Source organism: Triticum dicoccoides, chromosome 4B, assembly GCF_002162155.2.
Source record: "Triticum dicoccoides isolate Atlit2015 ecotype Zavitan chromosome 4B, WEW_v2.0, whole genome shotgun sequence".
NCBI lineage: Eukaryota > Viridiplantae > Streptophyta > Magnoliopsida > Poales > Poaceae > Triticum > Triticum dicoccoides.
Genome location: NC_041387.1, coordinates 158,720,157 through 158,744,522, shown reverse-complemented (window position 1 = coordinate 158,744,522; position 24,366 = coordinate 158,720,157).

Below are 24,366 nucleotides of genomic sequence, written 5' to 3'. Positions count from 1 at the left end.
TGACATGCCAGTCTTATGCCAGATTATTTGACTTCCGTGTCGTCATGACACCATTCACATTCCCATTCATTCCACCCTATACTATCACATGTTTTCCGAAAGGAATATGGCATAGTAAGTTGCAAATCGTTTTCCTGGTCCACACCAAGTGGAGAGGCCGGGATGAGGGTTCGATGGCCCTGGATTAAAGCCTGTCATCTGGTCAGGGGGCATGGGTGTTTTCGGTTGGGACCGAGAGAGGGGCACCCCTTAGAGCGCGCGTAAAGAAATTTGATCCCATGCTATTCGAGGTTGTGGCCTCCCCGTCTCAAAGTTTTTCTTGGACGTTGGCCAGGGTGATTCCTGGCAACGTGAGGTGAAATGGGTGTGTACTAGTTAAATGTGTTTCTACCGAAAAACCATAAACGGAACTAGTCCTTCATGACTACGGAAATCCGTTGGCTGTGTTCAGTTCTTCCAAACTCTGCAGAGTCTCAACCTTTTGACTATCTTGTACTTTGTTCGAGTACTATAACTATCTTATCTTGTCAGGTATCAGCCTCAGTGACAAAACTCCGGTGGGATTTATGTGTGATAAATCCGGTTAAAAGATTATTCTTGTGGATGGACTAATTGTTATTTACTTTTATTATAAGCCCTGTCTGCGATGTCGCTCAGACGTCCGACGGTGGAGGACCTGTTATTTAATTTTATTATAAGCCCTGTCTACGATGTCGCTCAGACGTCCGACAGTGGCGGACCTGTTATTTACTTTTATTATAAGCCCTGTCTGCGATGTCGCTCAGACGTCCGACGGTGGCGGACCTGTTATTTACCTTTGTTATAAGCCCTGCCTGTGATGTCGCCCAGACGTCCGACGGTGGTATTTCTTTTAAAGCCATGTCTGTGATGTCTCCCAGACATCCGACTGCGGTATTTCTTTTAAAGCACTTTCTGTGATGTCGCCCAGACGTCTGACTATGGCCATTCTTTTAAAGCCCTGTCTGTGATGTTGCCTAGACGTCCGACTGTGGCATTTCTTTTAAAGCCCTTTATGTGATGTCGCCCAGACGTCCGACTGTGGCATTTCTTTTAAAGCCCTTTATGTGATGTCGCCCAGATGTCCGACTGTGGCATTTATTTTTAAGCCCTTTATGTGGTGTCGCTTAGACGCCCGACTACGACATGCATTTTATTTATTTACCTTTCGAGGCGTCGCTCCAGACACCCGATCGGTTTTTCAGCTTTTATTTATTTTATCAAGTCCTGAAATTCTTATCATTGTTATGAGCATCATCCTTTATTCATGACGCATGCATGCATTCATTGATTATATCTTTTGTCCGAACTGTCTTGCGAGTACTTTCAAGTACTCACCTGGCTTGTTGACTTGGCCAGATGCTGATGAAGGCGATCTCTTGGATGAAGAGTTTGATAGCGTGTCCGACGCCTAGAGGAGTCCCAGTCAGTCCCGTGCAATCCTGTCTTGATCATTGTATTATCTGCTTCCGCAACCCCGAATAAATTCATCGAGCCTCACCTCGACGCTCGATGTACTGCCAGTAGAAGTCAAGTTATCCACCACCACTTCTCCCTCGAGCTAGTAGCATGCCACCCCACCCCTGTGTCATATCCGCCCATATGTACAATATTGGCGAGTCTGTAATAAATTGTTGAGCAACCTCAGCTCAACCCTGTAATATATTTGATGCTACTGGTTCTCTGCTTATCAAGCTTTGTCTACCAGAAAGGATGACTTTTCCTATACTGGGATTTAAAGATTGGTTTTCTCAATGAATATTTTTATTGAAAAATCGGTCGTGACAAGGTTGTCCTGCGACACCTCCGGGGCCCTCTCCTCCTGGTGGGTCCCTTCCTGGGATCCCACCTCGGCATCGTCTGCGTCGCGGGGGGTGGAGGCAGTCGGAAGAGAATCCATATCCGACGCACCTAAGGACCCGCTCGATGAAGCGGGAAGATCATCCTTAGGCGGACTGCAGGGTTGTATGCGGCATTAGAAAGACATTATGTGGCGAAAAATATAAACCTTGAAGTTATTCGGGAGTCCGGATACTTATGATCTCGCCAGGGACTTGGCCCTTGGAGGCCAGTCCTCGTCGTCGTCACTGGCGTTGGCGGAGCAGTCCGGGGGAAGAGTTTTTCCCTTCTTGGACCCTTCGGCCTCCCTTGTTGGGGAGGCCTTCCTTTTCTTCCCTCCCCCCGCTGGGGGAGAGGCTTTCTTCTTCTCCTCCTCGCCTTGGTGGGCGGAGTCGGCCTCGGATTCATCATCCGATAGCACCTGAAAACGGGAACTCTTCCGAGTCCCCGTGGCCTTCTTCTTGGACTTCTTCTCCGGCACCACGTGGGGTGCCGGAGCCAGCAGCCCCGTTAGGCGGGCGTCCGCTGGGTCCTCTGGCAACGGAGCCGGACAGATAGTCCGTTCGGCCTTCGCCAGCCAGTCCTGTCAAAGGTAAAGTGTCGGTGTACTAGAATAAGGGTACCCTAGTATCCCGAACTTGTGCACGGGCAGTTGCAGCCCCCCGCGGCAAGGCTTGCCGGGCGAGCGCCAAGGTCCTCCATGGTTTCTTTGGAGCCATTCAAGAACAAAGTAATTAAGCTCAGGAGGCAAGGCCCCGGCAAGAGGAGCTTGCCGGGAAGGCCAATCAAGGCATTTCAAGGAACTTGCCGCGACGCGCCGCGCGTCCCGGCAAGGCCCGGTGAGCGACAAGCTTCCAGACCCGACAAGACAACAGCCGCGGCAAGGCGCTTGCCGCGGCAGGCTACCACTCTGTACCCACGCTCCAGCACATCCACCAACATGTCGCTCTGGGGGCCTTTCCAGGCGCGCGTGGCGACAGGCTGTGCAGCCAGTGGTGCGCGGTGGCATGCGAAGCTGACAAGACTGCCATCATGGCGAGTGGTGGCGCCCCTGACGGTCCCTTTATACACTGTTTGGGCGACATAGACGGGCATTTAATGCCTTTGTCCCCTGCCGTCAGGGTTAGGTAGGATGCACTGTGCAGGTGGTTGTACCAACCGCAACTTCTTTTCCATTTTTACCCTCATCTGCGTTGCCACCTGTCGGTGACCCCTTGAACATATAAAAGGAGGCCCATGCGCAACGTAGAGGGGGTTCGAACCCAGAAAAGACACACGCTCGGTCTCGTTAGCAGCTAGAGTGTACTGTAGCATTCAGCGCTCCCGAGCAAGAACACAATACAAGCAGCAGTAGGAGTATTATCTCTCCGGAGAGCTCCGAAGCTGAGTAAACTGCTCGCGTGCTTCGCCTCGATCTGCTCTTCGTGCGACCTCTGCCCCCCGCCGAACCGGAAGGGGCTCGGTCCGCCGGCCCCATAGGTGTTCGTGGATCAATTTCCCCGACATCTTTGGCGCGCCAGGTAGGGGCCGTCCACCACGGTGGTGATCCTTTTGGCCGACGGTGCAGGCGAAGACCGTCGCGCCGAGGAGGACGCCGCGGCAAAGCCAAGCAGCGGCAAGGAGACAGACCTCCCCGCGGCCGCGACAAGGATGAAGATGACGACGACGATGAAGATATGGATGAAGATGAGACCGATGAGCAGGAGTTCCAGAAAGCCATAGAGGTCCTGTGCGTTGACGGTGGTGCTTCTCTGCATACTTCACACCGCCAGCTCAAGAAGTTGGTGCGGGAAGTCAATGCAGCAGAACCACCCATCGAGTCACGCAAGCCTCTAAAATGGTCCAGCACGCCTATCATCTTTGATATTGAGGACCACCCTGATCGCATAACTGCGGTCGGGTGCTTGCCGATGTTGGTTTCACCAACTATCCGCAACCTCAAGGTCACTAAGATGCTAGTTGACGGCGGGGCCGGCTTGAACCTGATCTCCTCCGCGGTACTCCAGAAACTCCAGATCCCTGATAGCGAGCTCGAAGAGACCGGCACATTCCAAGGAATCAATCCGGGGTGGAGCAAGCCGAAGGGAAAGATCACATTGCCAGTGACATTTGGCAGCGAGATGAACTTCAGGACTGAGAGGGTCACTTTTGATGTTGCTGACTTTCCATTGCCTTACAATGGGATACTTGGCCGTCCAGCACTGGCCAAGTTCATGGCAGCCTCTCACTATGCATACAACGTACTGAAGATGCCAGGCCCGATATGTGTCATCTCTGTCCCTGGAGACAAGAAGGATGCTCTTATCTGCGCCGACAAGATCTACCGGGAAGCAGCAGCCGCAACAGATCGCAACTCACTTGCCGCTGAAGCTCCCGGGGGGAAGAAGAAGACCAAGTCCGGCAAGAACTCTGATGCCCACTCCGGCAAGCGCACCTCTTCGGAGTGCTGCGCTACCGTCGAGGACGCACCATCGAGCTCCACCGGCAAGTGTAAGAAGACAATGGCAGCTCCAGCAGAGACCAAGAAGGTGTCCGCCAAGGAGGACGGCGCTGGTGGTACCTTCACCATCAGTGCCACTCTCGACCCTAAATAGGAAAGCGCGCTCGTTGCTTTCCTGCGGGCGAACGTCGATGTGTTTGCATGGAAACCGTCTGACATCCCCGGTGTTCCCAGGAAAGTAATCGAGCACCATCTTGCCGTCTGTCCTCATGCACGGCCCGTCAAGCAGAAAGTCAGGAAACAGGCAGTGGAGCGCCAAGAATTCATAGCAGAAGAGATCAAGAAATTGGAAGCAGCAGGCCTTGTCAGAGGAGTGCTCCATCCTACGTGGTTGGCCAATCCTGTAGTCGTGCGCAAGGCAAACGGGAAATGGAGGCTTTGTATCGACTTTACCGATGTCAATAAAGCTTGTCCCAAAGACCCATTTCCCTTGCCGCGCATCGACCAGATTGTTGACTCCACGGCCGGATGTGACTTGCTTTCATTTCTTTATGCATACTTAGGATATCATCAGATCTTCATGGCAGAAGAGGATGAGGAGAAGACCGCATTCATTACCCCATGTGGCACATACTGTTTCGTACGGATGCCTTTCGGTTTGAAGAATGCTGGTTCAACATTTGCAAGGGTAGTCCATGACGCTTTTGAACCGCAAATGCACAGAAATGTGGAAGCCTACATGGATGACATAGTGGTCAAGAGCAAGGACAAGGCGACTCTGATTCAAGATTTAGACGAAACCTTTGTAAATCTGCGCAAGATCAACCTCAAGCTTAACCCCGAGAAGTGCGTGTTTGGAGTCCCCTCCGGCAAGCTTCTCGGGTTCTTCGTGTCTCAGCGGGGGATTGAAGCCAATCCCGACAAGATCAGGGCCATTGAGAAGATTGAAGCACCAAAGCGCGTCAAGGATGTACGAAGACTTGCCGGTTGTGTAGCTGCTCTCAGCAGGTTTATCTCTAGTTCTGTTGAGCGTGCCCTGCCATTTTTCAAAATTTTGAAAAAGGCAGGTCCAATGAAATGGACTCCGGAAGCGGAGGCTGCGCTGCAGGACTTGAAGAGATACCTGTCCTCCACCCCAACACTTGTCGCACCTAAGCCACAAGAGAAGTTGCTGCTATATATAGCGGCAACCAATCAAGTGGTTAGTGATGCGTTAGTAGCGGAGAGAGAGGCGGATGATGAGCCAGCAACCACGGCAGACACATCCAGCGACAAGAAGGGGACTTCACCGGCAAGCTCTGGTCCCGACAAGGATGGATCTGCGCAGGAACATGAGAAGGTGCAGAAGAGAATGGTGCAGCGCCCAGTTTACTTTGTCAGTTCCCTTCTGCAGGGGGCTAGATCAAGGTACTCTAGTGTGCAGAAATTGCTTTTCGGCCTCCTCATGGCCTCGAGAAAGCTGCGCCATTACTTCCAAGCACATGAGATCACAGTTGTCACTCGCTTTCCGTTGAAGAGGATACTGCAAAATCCAGAACCAACAGACAGGATTGTCGAGTGGGCACTAGAACTGTCAAGCTTTGGCCTCAAGTTTGAGAGCACTTCAACTATCCAAAGCAGAGCATTGGCAGAGTTCATAGCAGAGTGGACGCCAACACCAGATGAAGAAATTCCATAGATGAGCATCCCCGTCAAGGAAGCAAGCAAAGAGTGGCTGATGTACTTTGATGGTGCCTTCTCGCTACAAGGCGCCGGTGCTGGCATGCTACTTGTTGCACCCACCGGAGAGCATCTCAAGTACATAGTCCAGATGCACTTTCCCAAGGAGCAAGCAACGAACAATAATGCAGAGTATGAAGGTTTGCTTGCCGGCCTCAGGATCGCAGCAGACCTTGGGAACAAGAAGCTCATTGTCAGGGGTGACTCACAGCTTGTTGTCCGCCAAGTGAACAAGAATTATCAGAGTCCATTGATGGAAGCTTACGTCGATGAAGTGAGAAAGCTAGAAGAGCACTTTGACGGCCTACAGATGGAACATGTTCCAAGGGCCCAGAACGACATTGCCGGCGGCCTGTCAAAGTGCTCCGCACTTAAGTTACCTGTGGAACCAGGGATCTTTTTGCTCAAGCTAACTCAACCATCCATAATGCCATCAACTGGACAGAGTAAGAAGAGGAAGTTGTTTTCTGATGACTATTTTCCGACAGAGCTTCCCGAAGCCGCCGCCAAGAAGTTCCTCAGGATCAACACCAAGAGTGCTGAGGAGCAGTCTGCTCCGGCAAACCTTAGGGTTTGTTCCGTTGAAGCAGACGCTCCCGACAAGTTTTGCTCCGGCAAGCTTGTCGGGGAACATCAAGCTCCGGCAGAGCCACAAGTTCTTGCCGTAGAAGCAGATGTTCCTGCAGCAGCAGGTGTGCCTTTAGTCCTTGTTGTCGAGCCACAAGCTCCAGCATAGGCACAGCAGATTGTCCATTTCCTTCAGACAGGAGAACTTCCCGAAGAGCAAGAAGAAGCGGAAAGAGTAGCCCGGCAGTCAAGTATGTACCAGTTTGTCGACAACACACTGTACAGAAGAAGACTCAACGATGTGAAATTGAAGTGTATTCACCGGGAAGACGGACAAAAGCTGTTGGCAGAGATACATGGAGGCATATGTGGTCACCAAATTGGCGCAAGAGCACTTGCCGGCAAAGCATTCCGGCAAGGTTTCTTTTGGCCGACAGCCCTCCAGGATGCAACTGCACAAGTAACCAAGTGTGAAGCGTGCCAGTTCCATTCCAAGCAGATACACCAGCCAGCTCAAGCTCTCCAGACGATCCCTTTATCCTGGCCATTTTCGGTCTGGGGGCTCGATATCCTCGGCCCCTTCCCCCGAGCTGTCGGGGGCTTTGAGTACTTGTACGTTGCAATCGACAAGTTCACAAAGTGGCCAGAAGTGGAACCAGTGAGGAAGGTGACAGCACAGTCAGCTGTCGAGTTCTTCAGGTAGATTGTTTGCCGTTTCGAGATCCCTAACAAGATCATCACCGACAACGGCATGCAATTTACGAGCCGCACCTTCATGCAGTACGTCCAGGATCTTGGAGCCAAGGTCTGCTTTGCTTCTGTTTCTCATCCGAGAAGCAATGGTCAAGCGGAGAGGGCAAATGCTGAAGTGCTGCGCGGGCTCAAGACCAGAACTTTTGATAGGCTGCGCAAGTGCGGAAGGAACTGGATTGAGGAGCTGCCGGTGGTTCTTTGGTCAATCAGGACGACGCCAAATCGAGCCACTGGCTAGACACCTTTTGCTCTAGTCTATGGAGCAGAGGCAGTTCTCCCCACGGAACTCGTATACGGGTCGCCTCGAGTGCTCGCCTATGATGAGCTTGAGCAAGAGCAGCTGCAACAAGATGACGCGCTGCTCCTTGAGGAGGACCGTCTTCAGGCTGCTGTACGAGCTGCTCGATACCAGCAAGCTTTGCACCGCTACCATAGCCGCAAAGTTAAAGCCAGAAGTTTCGAGGAAGGCGACCTTGTTCTTCGGCGCGTTCAGTCCGCCAAGAATTCCAGCAAGTTGACGCCGAAGTGGGAAGGCCCTTATCGGGTGAAACGAGTCACTAGGCTTGGCGCTGTCCGCCTTGAGACCGAAGATGGCTTACCGGTGAGCAACTCCTTGAACATTGAGCATCTTCGTAAGTTTTACCCGTAGGGCGCGGTTGCCGGAACCCGTTCCGGCAACCACCTTTTGTACAAGTCTTGCTGATGTTGCATGTAATCCTTTGTACAAAGCCGGGCGCAGATCCCGTGCATAAGCAAAGCTCATGTGCTCCGCACATCTTGTCAATTTCATGCTTTTTACTTTATATTTGCATGCGTTATCTGACACTTTGTGCAGCACCTACCCCCAGTAAGCAATAACGAGCTATAAGGCTCCATGCCTTTATTTTCTCTTCTTTCTTTTTCTCAAAAAGGAAAGGAAGGTTGCCTCGCACACAAGTTTGCCAGGGGGAATGAAGAAGATAGTGGTGTGGACCAGGCCTCGTTCAAGGAAGTTTCGCCTGTGTGGACCAGGCCTCGTTCAAGGAAGTTTCGCCTTACCGGGAAGCAAACGACACAAAAGCTAAGTTGCCAAAGTTTGAGCAATCAGTTTTAAAATTTTAAGTTCTCTCCTCGAACAACCGTACTTTGTATGGAAAACCTATGCGCGAAGGAACCAACTCGTAGCTAGTTGCGCCCTTACTTTGTTTCGAGTCCGCTCAACAATTTAAGTGAGCTGCGACTAGCTGCGACAAGGTTTCTTGTCGGAAGCAGCACCGCCAGCAGGCTGCTGACGTCCCGCACTCAGCGCTCGCGGCCCAGGTGCCTGCACCGACAAGTTCCCTAAAAGCATAGGGTAAAAACATACAAAGGAAGGAATCGAGTAAAAGGAATAACATAGCAAATCTCTACCCAAAATAGAGTTATATTACAAGATAGCTTGTCGCAGCTCTAATAGATGTTCTCGTAACACGATAGAAAAGCAGCGACAAAGAGAAAACGGGCGGCCTAATCTACGCGATCACCCTCGACCCTATTGATCTCGCTCACCTTGTCCACAATGGGTGCGACAAGGGCCTTGAGCGCATCCAGATCAGCATCCGGCGGCAAGGATTTGAGGACGTTGGTGAGGTTGAGGCCTGGATTGCGGAAGGCCACCTTCACCAGCACCTTCTGAAGAACCCCCGCGCAGATCCTGCGCGAGTCGTCGGCCAGCTACTTTGGGATCTTCTCCCGGAGTCGCTGGAGGGCCGTCGCCACGCCCTTGAAGAACAGGCTGAGCTTGGCGCTGGGTTGGAGGTGCTCGTCGGAGGAGTACCCGAGCTCCTCCATCCCCAGCTACGCCAGCTCCCCGTCGATGGCGGCGGCAATAATCACCAGACCCTCAGTCCAGTGCTCCACAGTCTCCCTGAAGGCGTCGTGGGCGGCAGCAGCATTCGCCAGCAGCGCCTCGTCGGCCTAGATCTTCTCCGACAAGGCCACCTCCCGCTCCCTGGCGCCGTCCAGCGTCTGAGTCAAGGTGGCCAGCTTCAACTCGAGATCCGCATTGGAATCCTTGGCGGCGCTGAGCTCCTTGCTCCTCTCTGTGAGAAGGCCTTGGAGCTCACCATGAGCGGCAGCATCCTTCTCATGCTTGAGCGCGGCAAGCTCCTCGCCGCTCGCCCGGAGATCAGCCTCCAGCTGTGCTACCTTTGTCTCCAGCTCCTTCTTGGTGGCCTCGGCAGCTTCGGCAGCATCCCTCACTTCCTTGACAGCCCCGCCAATTGCTTGCTCCCGTGTGGCAAGTTCCTCCTCGTGGCTGTCAAGGTTCACCTTGCGCTGAGCCAACTCTCCTTCTTGCGCAAATAAATTTTCAGCGACAAGCCGTTGCTTCTCTTCGGCTTCAGCTTTCTCAAGGAGGAAGGCTTTTCGCTCCTCGAGAAGTTGCTCCCGCTCCTCTGCCAGGGACCGGAGAGCCTCCTGCCTGAGACCCCGGAGCTCCTCCGCGCGCTTCTCAATATCAACTCCCGCCTTCGTGACAAGCGCTTCTCGGGAGGCCAGCTTGGCTTGTCGGGCACGGTAGAGCGACGTCAGCTTCCGCAGCAGCCACTCCTCTTTAGGCTAGTCGCTGCTGCTGCTTGGCGCGTCGACTACCGTCAACCCTGCGGAGGCGAGCACCTCTCCATCCAAGGTTTCTTCCTCGACCGGCGCCCTGGAGCTTGACGCCCAGGGGAGCTTGATGAAGATACCATCGCCGGCCTTCAAGTAGGCGCCGGACTGGGGCTCTTTGGAGCCTGGCGCTGCAGCGTTGGCGGAGGGATTGGCGGTCGGCGCAGCGCCTGGCGCTCCTGCGGCCTCGGAGCCGTCAGTGCGATCGCCGGATCCCTCGCCCGCTTCTGCGGTGGCAGCCTTGGCGGCCTATTCGCCGGCAGGATCATCAGCACCGGCCTCTTCTTCGGTGGCGGCGGCGTCGTCATTGTTGCCGCGCGCGTCCTCCTCGCCGACGGCCTTGGTTTCCATCGGCTCTATGGCGGGTGGATCTGACGACCAAAGAGGCGAGAGAAGTCAAGCAAATATACAAGAAGAAAATCAGAAGAAGAAGATCCAAAGGGAAGTTTTCAGGCAAGAAAATTACCTGTGCTAGGATCTGCGGTCACGGTCTCAACCACTGGAGGATCACTGGTGCCGTCTCTTGCCGGAGAACTGTCCCTTGCCGGAGAGCTCTCCCTTGACGGAGAGCGCTCCCTTGCCGGGGACTCCTCCCTTGGCAGCATAGTCGAAGCCGATGGCACTTTGGGAGCAGCTTCCGGGCATTCCTGGTGAGGTTGTTCTGCTCCTACACAAATCCAACAGTCAAGATATCAGTAGAAAAAAGAGCACCCATGCGCGCCTGACGGCAGGAAGTAAGCTTTAAACTTACGCTGGGGTCTGCGCTGGGTCTGCTTTGGGGAGTAGTTGCCGGGTCCGTCAAGGTGGTCTCAGACACACCCCCTGCTGACACGGTGGGATCATCCTCGATGACAATCACCGGGGCCTTGGCTCTCTTCGCCGCTCTCTGGGCCAGCGTCCTGAAAAGGAATGGATTCAGATCGAAGCAAGTCAGATACAAGATAAAAGCCAACAAAGATCGAAGAACAACAAGAACAGCAAGGGATCTTACTCTTCTTCTTCCTCGTCGGAGCTGAGCGCGGAGAGATCGAAGTCCGGCTCGCCTCCGGTGCGACGAGGCGGAGGAGTAGGCTCCCTCGCCCGCTTGGCAGGAGCAGTGGCGGTGGACCGGGAAGACCCCGCTCTAGTTGCCGCAGCGGCGTGAGGCGCTCCCGTGGCAACAGTGCTTGCCGCGGTAGAGCGTGCCGCACGGCTCGGTGGCTGTTGGTTCGTCTGCCGCCCCGCTGCGTCCCCGGCCTTGCAGACACGCCTCCTTGCCGGAGCCCGGGGGTTCCGCCTGCGGCAAGCTGTCTGAAGGTTCGGGCTCTTCCTCGGCGGGCTCGCTCGGCTCATCTTCAGGCCCAGCAAGCCCTTCCTCACCGGAAAACTCCTCGCGCTCGGCAAGGCTTGCTGCCTCAGCTGCCTCAGCCTCCTCCACGGTGAATCCAAACTCACCCGTGGCAGCAGTTGCCGCTGCCTCTTCCAGCCTGGTGGCGATGCGCTGCATCTCCGCATCGGTGGTGTCGCAGGTGAGGCTCTTTTGTTCGTCAGCGCGGACCGGCACTTCGACCAAGCCGTCAAAGAAATCCCGCACGACGTCGTCGGCGGGCTCTTGCCATGTCGGGACGATTTCGTGCGAGTCACACAACGGCATCATCGCGCGGATGCGGTAAAGTGAAGAATTGTTGCACAGCGGAACGACATTCCGCGATAACATAAATGGGTTCTGAGGGTCGCGCTTGAACAGCTCCAGAAGCATCGCGTCCAATTCCAAGACCGTGAAGTTGAAATTGAGGCCCGGGCGCAGCCTCATGATATCCGCCGAGTTTTGGAACTCCCAGGCTGGTCTCCCCCTCTCCTGCAGGGGGGCGATGCGGTGGCGAAGAAAGTCTGTGCCAACTGCGCCTATAGTGAGCCCGGCAAGCCTGAGGCGAAGGATCCGGGTGACGGCAATCTTCAGCCTGTTGTCCTCCGGGGCCACATTGCTCCAATCATTGCCGCGCACTACTGGGGCTTGGCGCAGGGCGGTGAAAGGCTGCGGGTTCTCCTCGACGATCCAGCACCACTCTGCCCTCCACTCTTCCCATTTGTTGTGGAGCTCTCCCTCCAGATAGGCGTCCTTCTTGCTAGTTCTCGAGATCCAAGCGATTCCTCCGGCAAGGGGCTCTCCTCTCTCGACCCGGGGCATGAAGAAGTGGCGGAAGAGGGCTACGTTTGGGTGGACTCCAACAAAGTTCTCGCACAAATGTGCGAAAACTGCCATGGTCAGAACGGCGTTGGGGGTGAAGTCAAGGAGGCGGAACCCGTAGGTGTTCATGATGTCGCAAAAGAATTCAGAGAAAGGCGGGCAGAGCCTGCAGTAGAAGAACAGCGCGAAAAAGGGATACCCGTTCGGAGCCAGCCTCGAAGCGGTGGCCAGGAGTACCCTCGTGCGCGGATGTGCTCGCGTCTCCGTCGACCAGAAGAGGTAGTATTACTCCCTCAGCTCATTCGCACCGAGCTGAGGGGAGAAGAGGGCCCGCTCCTTCCACAGCGCCGCGAGCCGCTGCGCCTCGGCCGACTTCACGCCCTTCCCCTTGTCGGCTTTTGGAGCCATGGCGGAGGTGGTGGGGGAGATCGGCGGCGTTGGTGATGCTGGTGGCAATGGGGGGCAAAGCGCTGCTCTCCTTCGGCTTCGGGAAGAAGGGGGAGCGGCGGAGATTTGTGAGAATGGAGTAGCAACCGGCGAAGTGGGGAAACTCCCCCTGTTTCCCCTGCTTATAAAGAGGGAGGGGCGGACGTTTCGCCCTTCCGAATAAAGAAACCACCCACGATCTCTCCCACGATACCGCATTCAACGCGTGCCGTTGGGGGAGGACGCGGTGGATACGGAGTAAGATTCGGCGTTACCCGGGTCGCGTGTGCCCGTCCCGTGTTTTGGGCCTGGCCCAACAGCACTCGGCACCGTGTGTAGCCCAGGCTCGGGGGCTCCTGTCGGTGTACTAGAATAGGGGTACCCTAGTATCCCGAACTTGTGCACGGGCAGTTGCAGCACCCCGCGGCAAGGCTTGACGGGCGACCGCCAAGGTCCTCCATGGTTTCTTTGGAGCCATTCAAGAACAAAGTAATTAAGCTCAGGAGGCAAGGCCCCGGCAAGAGGAGCTTGCCAGGAAGGCCAATCAAGGCATTTCGAGGAACTTGCCGCGATGCACCGCGCGTCCCGGCAAGGCCCGGTGAGCGACAAGCTTCCGGACCCAACAAGACAATAGTCGCGGCAAGGCGCTTGCCGCGGCAGGCTACCACTCTGTACCCACGCTCCAGCACATCCACCAACGTGTCGCTCTGGGGGCCTTTCCAGGCGCGCGTGGCGAGAGGCTGTGTAGTCAGCGGTGCGCGGTAGCATGCGAAGCTGACAAGACTGCCATCGTGGCGAGCGGTGGCGCCCCTGACGGTCCCTTTTTACACTGTTTGGGCGATGCAGACGGGCATTTAATGCCTTTGTCCCCTGCCGTCAGGGTTAGGTAGGATGCACTGTGCAGGTGGTTGTACCAACCGCAACTTCTTTTCCATTTTTACCCTCGTCTGTGTTGCCACCTGTCGGTGACCCCTTGAACATATAAAAGGAGGCCCATGCGCAATGTAGAGGGGGTTCGAACCCAGAAAAGACACACGCTCGGTCTCGTTAGCAGCTAGAGTGTACTGTAGCATTTAGCGCTCCCGAGCAAGAACACAATACAATCAAACAAGAAGCAGTAGGAGTATAATCTCTCCGGAGAGCTCCGAAGCTGGGTAAACTACTCGTGTGCTTCGCCTCGATCTGCTCTTCGTGCGACCTCCGCCCCCCGCCGAACCGAAAGGGGCTCGGTCCGCCAGCCCCATAGGTGTTCGTGGATCAGTTTCCCCGACATAAAGGGAGTTGAGATCCCGCATAGAGTCAAACTATGGAAAACAAGTGGCAAAATCACTTACCTCGTCAGCTGGACGCTACGAGCGGAATCCGCGATCTTCGGTAGAGGATGTGGGAGCCTCGGCGCCCTTGAATAGCACCTTCCAGACATCTTCGTACGTAGTGTCGAAGAGCCCTCTCAGAGTCTGGTGCTGCGCCGGATCGAACTCCCACATGTTGAAGCCCCGTCGTTGCCACGGGAGAATCCGGCGGATGAGCATGACCTGGACTACATTGACAAGCTTGAGCTTCTTGTCCACCAGCTTCTGGATACAGGCTTGGAGTCCGGTCAGCTCCTCCGAATCCCCCCAAATCCAGCCACTCTCTTTCCAGGAGGTGAGCCGTGTAGGGATGCCGGATCTGAATTCGGGGCCGCTGCCCAATCAGGGTCACGCGGCTCGGTGATGTAGAACCACCCCGATTGCCACCCCTTAATGGTTTCCACGAAAGTGCCCTAGCCACGTAACGTGGGACATCCTGCCCACCATGGAGCCTCTGCACTCCGCTTGCTGCCCTTCACAACCTTCGCTTGACACTGAAGGTCTTGAGCCACAAGCCGAAGTGGGGCTGGATGCAGAGGAAGGCCTCGCGCACGATGATAAACGCCGAGATGTTGAGGATGAAATTCGGGGCCAGATCATGGAAATCTAGGCCGTAGTAGAACATGAGCCCCCGGAAAAAGGGATGAAGTGGGAAGCCCAGTCCGCGGAGGAAATGGGGAAGAAATACTACCCTCTCATGGGGCCCGGGGGTGGGGATGAGCTCTCCCTCGTCGGGGAGCTGGTGTGCGATGTCGCTAGACAAATATCCGGTGTCGTGCAGCTTCTGGATCTGCCCCTCCGTGACGGAGGAGGCCATCCACTTGCCTCCCGCTCCGGACATAGTTGGAGAAGGTTGAGGTGAGAAGTGCGGAGTTGGGCGCTGGAGCTCGAGTTCGCGGAGATGGATAAGCCAAGGAGGAAGAAGGCGCAGGTAAAAGGGTTGGATCTTTATCCCCTTATATGGGCGGACAAAAACATGTGTCCCCACCAGCCTGGTAAAACTCGCTTATCTCCCAAGCATCACAATCAATGGCGCGGTTGGGTTACCCACGTCCGTATTGATGGGAATCCCGGAATAAGGGGAACACGATCTCTGCTTCAACAAGACGTGCCAAGGAAACTGCTTCGCTAAATGCGCGGTGGAACAATAAAAACAATTTGAGTAAAGGCTTGGTAGTGGTATGACGTCACGCCACAAAATACATCAGCAGATTGAACTTGTGTAATATTATTCTCTCTATGGTGGTACGTGGAATTTATTTTTGCAGAGCCGGACACTATCCTGATGTTCACAATCTTCTATAAATTATTCGAAGGAAGAACCCGCCTTGCAATGCCGAAGACAACATGCGCACCGGACTCATCGTCATTGAAGCCTGGTTCAGGGGCTACTGAGGGAGTTCCGGACTAGGGGGTGTCCGGATAGCCGAACTATCATCATCGGCCGGACTCCAAGACTATGAAGATACAAGATTGAAGACTTCGTCCCGTGTCCGGATGGGACTTTCCTTGGCGTGGAAGGCAGGCTTGGCGATACGGATATGTAGATTTCCTACCATTGTAACCGACTCTGTGTAACCCTAGCCCTCTCCGGTGTCTATATAAACCGGATGGCCTTAGTCCATAGGACGAACAACAATCATACCATAGGCTAGCTTCTAGGGTTTAGCCTCCTTGATCTCGTGGTAGATCTACTCTTGTAACACACATCATCAATATTAATCGAGCAGGACGTAGGGTTTTACCTCCATCAAGAGGGCCCGAACTTGGGTAAAACATCGTGTCCCTTGTCTCCTGTTACCATCCGCCTAGATGCACAGTTCGGGACCCCCTACCCGAGATCCGCCGATTTTGACACCGACAGTAACCATGTCATCTTCATTAGTTGGACTGCACATTGTGATGTTCCTGAACTTCAGTTTGTATTTTAATGGTGATTATTTCTCTTCTTTTTTTCTTTGACAGTGGATCCGTTGGAGTTGACCGATTACCACTACTCATTCCTCGGGTCACAGGAATACCAGCCTAGGGAGGAACCGATGAGTACAGCTTCGATAGAAGATGATAGACCTCGGACCCTCATTCCTTCCAAGTTGGGGGCGCAGGCTGGTGGTATTCGTGGTACTCCAAAAACCCCTTGCTACAGGAAGGCTGATGCAGTCGAAGCAGCCAAAGCAGAAGTGATTTCGTCTGATGATGATTTTGAGAAGATTGCTTACCCGAAGAATGTTAAACGTGCTGCTGGAACTGTTGCTGGTAGAGGTGGGAAGAATGCAGTGATGACCAGGAGGAAACCGGCAGTTGAGTCTGGGAACATAACTACCTCCAAGCGAGCATCAAGATTGCCTTTGAAGTGGCGTTCTCCTGTCCATCCCCTGAAAAAATATAGTTACCCTCATCTATCCGAGGCCCGGAAGTTGAAACAGTATGTGCTGAGTAAAGACGGTCTGGAGAAGTATTCTGGGTGAGTTACCCTCATCTGTCGTTCCCATGCCTTGGAGTTGTAGTGTCTGAACTTCTGTTGTTGTATTGTCCGAACTGCCATTGTTTTAGTATATGAACTTCTGTTTTATGTCTCCTCTTGCCTTTTGAGTTATAGTGTCTTGAATTTTGTTTTGTTGTTGTATCTGAACTTCTAATACATTTTTTACCAACCTTTTGTATTCTGCGGGACAAGCTGTTGCATGTTTACCATCCCTGGGAATGTGATTGACCTCACAGGAAATTTCCTTTATAGGCTTTTCGGTGAAGGGCGGCAGATGGAAGGAGACATAATGCATTATCTCATAAATGTATCTCATAATGTTTTAATTGTGTTTTGGTGAATGCATAGTACTGCCTGGAGTATGATTTCTTCTCCGCAACAGTTCCAAAGTTTGATGCAAAAAAATCTGCTGGTCTCCTCCCAATGTTTGTTCGCAAGGAAGAAGACCTTCTTAATGCAAAGCTGGTTAATTTTTCATAACTCTTGCTTTTATTTTAATTTCACGTGCATCCTTTTGCTGAGTTTTTCAATAAGTTTTTGTTCATGCCGTTTCTTCAGTACATATGCTTTATAGTTTGTGTTCACCGGTCCTTTCATTCTTGGCAGGTTTTATTGATTCTATTCAAGCCAATTGGCACAATGGCGCACTACAGTGTGTACGTGGTTAATAGATATCGTGGGAGCATTGACATCCTTGATTCACTTTCTTACGATAATATGCAAACGTCGCGATCGAGTTTCCGCGGGGACTGCAAAAATATCGTGAGTGTTTCTTAGCATGAACCTCCTTTCACATTCTCTTGTTTGACATGAAGTTTATTATGCCTTGTGTTTACAAAATATGTTGTTGTCTCTGTTTTGGTAATACTGCTTGAACTGACTATCATTTAGAAGTTGAACTTCTGCTATTTTTGTTTTAGTGGATCTTATGCAGGTGTCGCTTTTTATGTACCTGAATTTAACTATTTTTGGTTAACATGTTTTTGACCTCATCTAATTTTGTTATTTCTGGCAGATGAAGAGATTTGTTGGGTTGCTCGAGGAGGTGTACGGCAAGGCTACATACAAGGCGAGCAAGCAGCCTAACTGGGTGACTATTGCAAAGAGTCCGACTTTCATCGATGTTCCGAAGCAGAAGAATAATGGTTGTGGTTTCTTTGCTATGAAGTTCAGCTCTTCTTATGACGACGATGAGATTGTTGAAGATTTTGGTGATGTGGAAGTATGTTCTGTCTTTGTTTTTGTCTCATCATCCTTTTGATTTTTCTTGTGTGTTTTTGCTGCGACGCTCCTGCTATGGTTTTAGATATGCGTTACTAAACCATCGTTTTCTCCTTTCTTTTGTTTGCAGGTTGCTGCAGATGAGTGGAAGGTTGAGTTCATGCACACTCTGGTTTTTAGCGAGAAGAATGAAGTCGTGCGTTCAGAGCTCCCTGAAGAGATCCAGTCCTTTGGCCCGTGAATTCGAAGCATTAGTTTCATTGTAGATTTGATTTCGTGCAGATTTTTAGGTTTGATAATGATTGGAACAATTCCGTAAAGATTTGGGTGTAAGAATGTTTTTAGTGATTTGTGTATCTAGTATATGTGAAGCACTATTACTTATGATATTGTGGACAAATGCATTTGGTGTGAAGAATGATTTGGCTTTTGTGAATTTCAATGTGCTGCGTCATTTTTTAGCATCCATGTGTTGAATGTTTTTGCCCCAATAGATGTACCTGAACTTCTGCCTCAGTTTTAGTTGAACTGCTTGATTTATTTGGGGTTGTTTATTTTTGGGCCCCCAAAATACGATTGTAGACTTGTACTTCTGCTTTGAGAATGTGGCTGGGCTGCTGGTTTCAGATGGAGAGGATATTCTGTGTTGTGTAATGCATTGGTAATTTTCAACCCAACCAATATGTATGCTTTTGTGTACATTTGTTTTTTTGTGTTTTTTCAAGTGGGAATGTATTTCATATGTAAATTTGTGCAGAGATATTGTTGACATTTCTTTTATCTTTGTCGGCATTGTACATGAACTTTTGCACGTATGCAAGGAGAACTTCACGTTTGAACGCGTTGTCCTAGGCTTGCTAACCTTAGTTTATGCGGCGAAACTTTATTTTTTTTAAGCATATTCTTTTCCTACATCGATTTTACATTCCAGAACTTCTTCTGTAAGCTGACATGAACTTCAATATTGTACGATTATTTGCTGGTTGATCTTTTATGGAATACAACACGAGCACTTCCTGTCATAACATACCAGGACTTCTGCAGTAATATTACTTGAACTTCACAGCGTATGTTTTTCAATTTAACACTGCTTGCGCTTTCATGCAATACATCACCAGCACATCTCTTCCTCTCATAACATACCGGGACTTCTGCAGTAATATTACTTGAACTTCACAGTGTATGTTTTTCAATTTAACACTGCTTGCGCTTTCATGCAATACATCACCAGCACATCTCTTCCTCTCATAACATACCAGGGCTTCTGCAGTAATATTACTTGAACTTCACAGTGTATGTTTTTCAATTTAACACTGCTTGCGCTTTCATGCAATACATCACCAGCACATCTCTTCCTCTCATAACATACCAGGGCTTCTGCAGTAATATTACTTGAACTTCACAGTGTATGTTACCAGGGGATGATGACATAATGTTCTGCACATTGACATGACATAAGTCTGCATTGTGTTAATTGACATATTCTAATTGTTCATCAGCCTTGCGCTCCTCCTAGGCTTTGGTGGTAGAGGTTTTGGCTTGACATGTACCTCTTCCTCTTCATCGTCCTCTTCCTCTTCATCGTCGTCTTCCTCTTCCTCTTCATCGTCGCATTCCAATTCCTCTTCCTCTTCGTCTTCCTCTTCTTCGATGTTGTCTTCATCTTCGTCTTCCTCTTCATCTTCCACCGCCTTCTTGTTGGTGGCTCTAGGTCTTGTTTTCTGTTTCTTCTCTTGCATTTTTCTTGTCTTTTCAGCATCTGCGCGCTTCGGGCATGTTCTTTCATTATGTGGTTCATACTTCTTGCATATGCTACAAAGCCTACTGCTTGCTTTTTGTGGTGTGGTCCCTTCTTTTGTTCCATAACCTTGGTCTGTTGTTTCTAAACTTTGGGTTGCTGGACCTCCTCAGCATTGTTTCTTTCCAAGAGTGTTGGACAGGTCAGCTTGTTGTGTCCCGCAACCTGGTTGCACACATTGCATTTCCTGTGTCCAAGTGGCACTCCGTTCTCATCGCGCACGACGACTCTTCCTGCAGGTGGTGCCTTTATTTGAGCTCTCTTGTCATTCTTCTTTGCTGCAGTAATTTTCTTTCTACCCTTTGTTTCAGAATACAACGGCAATTTCATCGTCTCTTGCTGTCGCTGCTCCATTGATTGGCCATCATCCTGCTTACATTGGTTTGCTTCAGCGGCGGTGTTGAGCATTTCAGCTGCATAATAATGAAGGTCATCTTCAATTTCAGCGTCCTCTTCAGCCATCCTTTCGTCAGCATCCGCTTAATTTGCTGAATGTATTGCATCAAGCTCTTCCACAAGCCTCTTGAGAACATAGTATGCTCTGTCATATTGATGGTCACATCTCATCTCTTTCTTGTTAACCATCAAATTCAGCTGCAGCAAGATGTCTTCCTTCGATAGCCTTGAGCTGCCATCCAATGCGGTTGTGTTGTAGTCCCTTGTATCAAAAGTTGGTTTTGATCTTGCAGTCTTTGTGTACCGTTTGAGGATATACTTGTTTGGAAAATTGTCAGGCTTGAGGTAGTCAAGTATGTTCATGATGTGAAGGCAGAACATGCCTGCATTTTTGTGATGAATGCAGAATACATAGTTTGAGAGCCAGCAATGAGTTTAATAAATTTTTATATGATACTACTAGTCTAGCTATTTAATGAGGTTGTTTTTTTGCTCACTTGTGTGTGTCCAGAGCTTGCATTCACACTCATATATTTCATTCTCTGGGTCAGCTACAACCTGGAATTCATGCTTTGACCAGGAAAATCTTTCTTCATCATCATGGCCAGGCTTGTTGTGGTAGTACACAAGGTACTTAGTTGGCTCTGTTGTACGCTTTGCGTGGAATAGTATTGCCTTTCTCATCCTATTCCTCATCTCGGTGTACACGGCTCTCGTGTACTTGATGTACATGTCTTCCTCGTAGTCGTAAGTTGTTTTTGTCACAGGATTGGTCTGCACATGTCAAAAAGTGAGGTATTAGTCGAAGCAGAGTCATGGGTTTCATTTAAAAAAAATTTAAAGTGCACATGTTGAAGGTAAAACAGAACATGATGGGGGTGTTTTGTACTTGTCATCTTACCATGCTGGTCATTGTTTGCTCGTTCTCCTTCTGCATCCGAGTTTGTATACAAGCATTGACCCGCCTAGCAAACTTGTGTAGGTTCTGGGTCCCCTTGACAAACCCTTTCTTTAGCACGTGGTTCATGCTCTCGCTTCACTGTGTGGAAGTCATTCTAGCACAGAAAATGTTCTTATAATATGCTGAAATCCACATCTTCGTATCACTCTAGAGCTGCATCATCATCTGGTCGTTCTCCAGTTTGTACTTGTGCACGAGTTTAGCCCATGCATCTTCAAACTCCGTTGGCATCAGCGGCCAGTTTAATATAGCTGTGAACTCCTCTTTGAACGTTTTATACTTTTTGTACAACAACGCGAGGTATTCCATGTACTTCTTCAAGATGTGCCAACGGCATAGCTTGTGGACGGTGTTTGGAAATGATTGTGGTATAGCTTTCGCCATCGATGGGCATTGGTCTGTATGAATTAAAAAATGAAACTAGCTTTCGCCATTGATGGGCATTGGTCTGCATGAATTAAAAAAATGAAACTTCATTCTTTTTTTGTACTGATGGTGAACTTATGTTGTACAAGTACTTGAACTTCACATGCAGCAATATGACTATCTAAAAATGGCACATGTATTTTTTCTTACATCAATGGTCTTGAACTTCTGTGGTACCAGTGCTTGAACTTCACATGCAGCAGTGGGACTACCTAGTAGTGTCACACTCAAATTTTTCTCACAGTAGTGTTCTTGAACTTCTGTGGTACCAGTGCTTGAACTTCACATAAATAACTATATTTTTCTGAACATGTTACATGGTTTTTTCTTTTACATCTTCCTGTCCTTAAACTTCTATGATTCCTGTACTTGAACTTCACATTCATGACCAGTTTTTTTCTAAACATGTGACAGATAATTTTGCTTTCTTCTACTGTTAGTTGAACTTATGTGCTAACAGTGGTTGAACTGCTTGATGTTTATTATTTTCAGATAAAATCAAATATACCCAATACAGACCCATAGACTAAAAAGATGATGAAACTTGAGGAGTTTTTTTATTTGAACTCGCCTGTTACAATGCAAGTTGGGTGCTCGTTGTTCATGCACCATAGAAATGTATCGAACAACCACTTGAATGACTTTGCATCTTCGTCTCTTATCATGGCAACAACAAATATTGTTGACTGCAAGTGATGGTTTATTCCAACAAACACTCCCAGGGGCATATGAAATCTGTTGGTCTTGTAAGTCGTGTCGAATGTTACGCAATCGCCGAAGTCTTGATAGGCTCCTCGGCAGCTTGCATTGGACCAGAAAATGTTTTTAATTGACTTGTCCTTGTCCACTTGGATGTCATAGAAAAACTCATCATTTATCGCCTTCATGTCTTTGAAGAATGAAACAAGTTTCAATACATCATCCAAATCGTCTTTCCTTGCATTCATGGCTTTCCTGCAAATCACATGCAAACATGCATTTGTTTATTTTTTGCTAGTAAAGGATTGTGAGCTAGGATGCTATTTTTACATTGTAGTATGTTGGTGTTTGAGTACTTACTGGTTTAGCAGATCTCGTCCGGTCATGCTTAGGAAGTAGCTTCCATCTTCATTTTCAAATAACATGGACATGATTGTTGTGTGCTTGACATCATGGTACTGCAAGAGCTTTACGTACTCCAAAATAGTGGGGTCATAATTCTTGTGTGATTGCAAAAACACCAGCATGTCATCAGTTTGCATGAGCTGGTGATTATGATTGTACTCAATGTCCACTGCCACGCATGTGCCATCCTCCTGCACCTTCACCCTCATTCTTGCATTGCAGCCCGTCCTCTGCGATGTTTTGTTTTGCTTCCTGCTGGCCTCTGAAACTGAAGATGTGTGTATCCCTTGGAAGGCGCAAACAAAATACTTGTGGTTGTCATTTCCACCCGTCTTCTTGATTCCAAAACTAGCGTGTCTGGCGTATCTGTTATAAAATTCCCTTGCTTTCTCTACATCTTTGAATCGCATCTTTAGTCTTGGTATTAGATAATCCGGTAGATCTGGCGTCTGGAGAAAAAGAAAAAAAATCCAAACAGCACCTTAAAATGCTGTTTATGAACTTGTTATTCTCGAGGGAGCAGAAAATTTGCAGATAATACAAGATGCGTATATAAATATTTTTTGTTTCACTTACATGCGTGTATGATCACAACTCCGTCGGTGTCGGCTGCTGTCCCTCTGGGATGGGGCATGGAGGAGTAATCATAGCAGGATGCAGCAGTGGATCACGAGGAGGAAGGAGGGCTGAAGATGGCCTCTCTCTTGTTTGCGTCCTTTTTGCTTGAGGTGGTTGTGGAGGTATTGCGATCCTGGTCTTGGTTTGCTCTTTTGTTCTATGAAGCAATCCATCTACCTTTTGCCCTGTACAATTCTAACTTGTAGCATCAGCAGCAGGATCAAACGGTGATAGTGTGCAGATCACTCTCCTCCGTGTGTGTGTGTGTTGCTGTTGGATTTGTCTTGGGATCCGGTTTAGTTGCTTCGCTTTGGCATTGATGAGGCACACCAGGATAACCTCCAGAGTTACACGCAGGACTTGAGCTAACCCCCTTCTCCATCGGCGTGCTTGGGAGTCTGCTGGTGGATACAAAGAATCCACGGGGGATTTCCAGCGTCACCCAATTAGGTGGAGGTGCAAACTTGTGCTGATAGGGCTGTGACCCATCTTCTCGGGAGTATCCGTGTGTTTCGGGTGTCGTCCATTTCGGGTTGGTAATGTTGTTGGTGCGTTTGAGGTGTGACCCATTGAGAGGGTGGTGCAACGCGTACAGGCTTTGCATTGTGTACTTGCTGCTGGGAACTTCTAAGCTTCTTCATGCGTCTCTCGTCTTGCTGATATAAAAGGAAAAAAATGTCTGTTAGCACACAAGTTATATCTGCATATACCTTCATAACTGAACTTAGCATTATTCACAGACTGAACTTCTCATTTAAAAGTGGTGAGAGACATCACACTATGCACTGAAGTGAGCATCTGCCAATGCCTTTGTACCTAAACTGAGCACCCTTCACAGAATGAACTTCACATCCTGTTTTTTAATTCTGCAATATTAGATTACTTATATGTACCTCAACTGAGCACTCTCCACAACCTGAACTTCTTGTTTTGCAAAGGGGAAATACTGTCTACAGTTAAAAAACCTGAATCTTCATGAGTTTGAATGGTTGGACTGCTAGTGCATACCAACCTGACCTTCATGTGATATCACATGCATGTTCTATTTTCCTTTTTTTTTGCACAGAACTAGATACATTCCAACCTGAACTCTAGCACACTTACTAGTTGAACTTCACATTGCTTTTCCACATGTGAATGCAGGCAAATTTTTAAAAAGCTTTTGTAGCCTGGACTGAGGCTAACACACTACCTAAACTTCACATGGCTGTAAGCATGGAGATTTTACAATGCTGTTTTTGTAGCCTGGACTGAGGCTCACACACTACTTGAACTTCACATGGCCGGCCAGGAGCTGGAGACGGAGGGGAGGCGGCGGACCCGGTCGGCCAGGACCTGGGGAAGGAGGGGAGGCGGCGGATCCGGCCGGCCAGGAGCTGGGGAAGGAGGGGAGCGGCGGATCCCGTGAAGATCGGCGACGAGGAGGGGAGAAGGTCGTGGATCGAGGGGAG